The 4,768-nt window shown below is 40.2% G+C and overlaps 1 pseudogene; it reads left to right on the forward strand.

The window, feature by feature from the left end:
• Nucleotides 1-404: 404 nt before the first annotated feature.
• Nucleotides 405-1,195, forward strand: LOC103739327 (annotated as a pseudogene).
• Nucleotides 1,196-4,768: the final 3,573 nt, after the last annotated feature.

Consider the following 4,768-nt stretch of genomic DNA (forward strand, 5'->3'; position numbering starts at 1 on the left):
CCTTTCCTCTCCTACACTGCTTTTTGCCAGGTTATTTGTCACAGCAACAGAAATGAAGCTAGAACAGATGGCTAAATTCATTCTAGGTAAAACAGACTTAAAAATAAGGAATGCAAACGAGTTTCAAAGGATAGAAATCTCATAGGTTTTTGACCACAAAATAAGTTAGAAATGAAAGGCTGGGCAACATATCTCAGTGGTAGAGTGCTAACCTAGCATGCATATGGCCCTGACCCTGAGTTTGATCCTCAGCAACACACACACAGAGAGAGAGAGAGAGAGAGAGAGAGAGAGAGAGAGAGAGAGAGAGAGAGAAATATATGTCAAAATTAGCAATTCACATTTCAAAAAGCCCATGGTGACTGAGTGCCATGGGGTGTTGGGGCCATTGCTTCAGGGTGGTAATGGGGCCACTATCTGGCCCATGGGAGTCAAGCTTTGGGTTGTGGGCTCCAGGTGCTAAGGGGGAGACCTTAAAATAAAGAGTAAAAATCATGTTCCGAGGTCTTCCAAAGCAGAACTCAATAGACGGTTGTTAGGCAAGCCATTGTTGTGGCTGCTGGCAAGTACGCAGTTGGAAAGTCGTCTATAGCCATCCAAGGCCGTTGGTTTGTGAGATGTAGATGTGTGTGGTCCTTCATTTCCAAAGACAATGAATCTGAAAGGAAACTCAGAGTTCCAAACAACCTAATGAAGCTTCTTTTGAATTACAGTATTGCTTAATATCTATGGGGTCTCTGGTTTAAGAGATTGTGCCAGCTGTTTGGTGAGGCTTTATGGGAGGTATACTGGGGTTGCCTGGACTATTTAATTGTTAACATACCACAGGAACATGAGATGTACAGTTATTGGTTTCTCAGAATATTCCCATTTCAGGAGCAGTGATTGTCTCCACGTGCCAGGCACTGATGGATGTACACCAGGGTTCAAGATGTTTCAAAAAGTCCATGAGCCCATTCTTGGTCTTGTCTGGAACATAAGTGTTCTCCAATGTCCAAAAGGTTAAAAAAAAAAAAACTCATATCATTGGTGCTGATGGTGCAAGAAAAACTAGCACAGACTTTTGATCTTGATGTTCTAAGAGTCTGTTCCCTTACAGGTCAGTACAAGGGAAGCCTCAGATACAGGTCAGCCAGGAAATTTGGTCGGGGTTTGGATCCTGCTTGTTGTAGTCCTGTCTTGGATATGCTCTTAGTCAACATGAATTCTAATTTATGTAGAACACACTCACCCCAGACTTGATGAATCTATATCTCCAAGGTAGAGTCTGGACATGTGTTTTTTAATAACACCATAAAGATTTTAATGATGATTTTGATTAGGATGATAATGGTAATAATAAAAATACCTTTAGTAAAAATATGGATAAGAAAAATTACAAAGAAAACTAGAAAATAGTTTAGACTCTGATAATGAAGATACAATATAAAAATGTATGAGATACATCTAAGGTGATTTTAGAGGGACATTTATAGTTTTAAATACCTAGAATAAAATAAGTAAACTCAAAGCAAGGAGATATAGGGGATTATAAAGATAAGGGCAAATATAATAAAAAACAAAACATGGACTAAATCAACAGAGCCAAAAGTTGAGTTGAATATCTCTCTCTCTCTCTCTCTCTCTCTCTCTCTCTCTCAGATAATTTTATTATCAGTTTGAGAGAAAAATAGCAGGCCAGGCCAGCTGTAAGTCTCAGCTGCTGTCCAGTGGAGGGAAGGGAAAGAGAAAGCGGCCGTGTCAGTGGCCGTGTCTTTTGTGTTAGCACGCTCAGCAGTGGAGGTCAGCAAGCAGCCCAGGGAGAGCAAGGAGCAGCGGGATGGGAGGGGTGGGGGGTGGGGAGGCTGCAGAGAACCTGTGAGAAGTCCAGTGTCCTGGAAGGCATGCTTATGCCCTTAGCTAGCGTTTGAATAACCAGCATCCGAAAGAAAAAGCCATGGAAAGGAGGCAAAGTTACACAGGACTCAGAAAAGCGGGCAGGCTCTGCAGTGTTGCCTTATGGATGCAAAACACTCAATAGTTAGATTTCTAAAAAAAGTTACAAAAGTTGTTAAACCCTAGCAAGATAGAGTAAAAATGCCAATATTTCAAAATAAATGATCTTACACACATTATATGGACAGAAACAGAATATTATGAAGTATATAAACATATCCAACAACTTAAATAGAAAAAAAAAAAAAAAGCTTTAAAAGTCGTTGCCTGTAAGTTTGGTTTGGTGGCACATGTCTTTAATTTCAGCACTCAGGAGGCAGAAGCAGGTGGATCTCTGTGAGTTTGAGGCCAGCCTGATCTGCATAGGGAGTTCCAGGCCAGCGGGGCTACATAGTGAGACACTGTCTCAAAAGAAAACAAACATCATCAATAACAATAAAACAATAAAAAAAAAAACCATTATTTACAAAAAAAAGATCCAAGACAAAATAGAAAACCAGGCTAGCTATTAGGTGTTTTGAATAACTTGAATTTTAGATCGTAAGCTTTATCTGAAATAGAATGTTAGGATCAAATGAACTGATTAGAGAATTATCTGAAATATTTAAGAAAGAAATAACAATCTTATAAGAGTTTTTTTTCAACAAAATACATGAAGGACTTTTCCTGTACTGGTTTCTGAGGCCAGGAGACTCCTGAAACCAGTATTTGATGAGAGAGAGAGAGAGAGAAAGAGAGAAACTATACAATTATCCTCAAGAACAGATATAATTTTTTCCTCACAAAATGTTTGTAATTCAATTCTAAGAACATATGCAAAGCACAGTATAGCTTGGTTAACTGAGGATTATCTCATTGCTGTGACCAAATTCTCAGCAAGAAGCAACTTAAGGGAGGGTTTATTTTGGCTCACAGCTTGAGGGGATATAGCTCACGGAGGAGGGAAGGCATGGTGGCAGGGAACCTCCACAGCACCAGAGGCAGAGAAGAACGGGGAAGCTAGTTAAGCATCCCCCTAATCAGCATAGAGAATAGATAGGAAGTGTGGCTTAGTTGTAAGAACTCAAGGCCTAACCCAGACCCACTTCCTCCAGTGAGGCCCCACCTCCTAAAGGTTCCACAGCCTTCCAAAACAGCATCACCAGCTGGGGACCAACTGTTCAAAAACATGAGCCAATGGCGACCTCTCACATTCAAACCCAAACACTCAGAAATGTAAAATTTTTTTTAGTCTTCAATTTTCTTTTTTTTTTTCAGTATTTGATTTTCAATCAATGTAATTCATCATATTTACAGAACAAAGGAGAAAATTAATCATGTCAATAGGTATGACAAGAACATCTGAAAAAAATTCAATACCTAAACACAAAAATTCCAGCAAACCATAAATAGAAAACTTCCCTAGTCTCCTACAGGGCATCCATAAAAAGCTTTAAAATAGTGTCATATTTAGCGATTAGATGTTTCCCTCTAAGGCTGCGAACAGTGCAAAGATGCTGTGGCACTTGCTTCATGTGGCTGTTGCTCTGGCATCCATGTTTAGGCCTGACATGAGTTTTTAAAACTGAGTCATTATACCCATCACCTTTGGCTTAGTTAGAACTTCCCCTCCTGTGTGGTTTCTGATGTAGACACTTGCTCCTCACCTCACTAACACAAACCCCCAAATGCCACAGTTTCTGACGGAACAGCACCAGCATCATGTAAATACACTTCTCCTTTTGTGTGTATTTTCTGTAAACTAGCCTGTTCATAATCCTGTAGAAAGGTCAAAAGATGATAAACATGAATGCAGGCAGCTCAAAAGATAAACATGAATGCAGTCCCACTAGTCTCTCTTTCTCCCTTCTACCCCCATCCTCCCGCTGTCTCTCCATCTCCTCTTACCTGCTGCTTAAACTCTTTGCCAACATGAGACTCCCCACCAACCTCCTATGATGACCTTTAATCTCTCTGAGACTTTTGAATAATAAATTTATTCTGTTTCCTGCATTTGGTTTCACTCCCTCATTGTATCTCACTTGCTTGATACAGTCAGAATGTGCCTTGGACAGTGGTCATCTTGCTAGATGGCACTGTCAAGAAAGGAGGTGGGCTGGAGAGATGACTTGGGTTAAAGCACTCACTGCTCTTGCAGAGGACCTGGGTTTGAGTCCCAGCACCCACATGGTAGCTGAGAACCGTCCAAAACTCCAGTTCCAGGGGATATGATGCCTTCTTCTGACCTTCTTGGGCATCGCATGACATTGGTGCACTTACATACATGCAGGCAATACACTCATACACATAAAAGAAAAAAAATGATAGATATCAGCACATGATTTGGAAGGACAAAATAAAGTCCCTGGTTTTAACACACTCAGTCAGGACCAATGAAAGAAACTACAATAGGAGCTGGGAGATAAATCAGTTGGTAAGGTATATGCTTATAATCCCAGTGCTGAATGGACAGAAACAGGTGGATCCCTAGGACTCACTGGCCAACCAGTCTAGTGTTCTTGTTGGTCAATGACAGACTCTGTCTCAGAAAGATGGATGGTACCTGAGGAACAACACCTGAGGCTGTCCTCGTACCTGCAGGTACACATAGAAGTGCACATACATGAACACACAAACATGCATGTACACACATATATGTGCAAAGAAATCATAAGAACAGAAACCACAACACATCAACTATTTTATTTTTACTGTCTAAAAAAGAAAGAATGTAAATAACTTTTTCTGGTTTTCTCTTTGTGGTGGTATGGGCCAGCAATTCTGAAACCTTTTAGATAGATAACATATTTTATTAATAGTTTTGTTCACTGATAATTTCATGCATGTGTATACT

The sequence above is a fragment of the Nannospalax galili genome, unplaced genomic scaffold, assembly GCF_000622305.1.
Source record: "Nannospalax galili isolate Female #2095 unplaced genomic scaffold, S.galili_v1.0 scaffold211, whole genome shotgun sequence".
Classification (NCBI taxonomy): Eukaryota; Metazoa; Chordata; class Mammalia; order Rodentia; family Spalacidae; genus Nannospalax; species Nannospalax galili.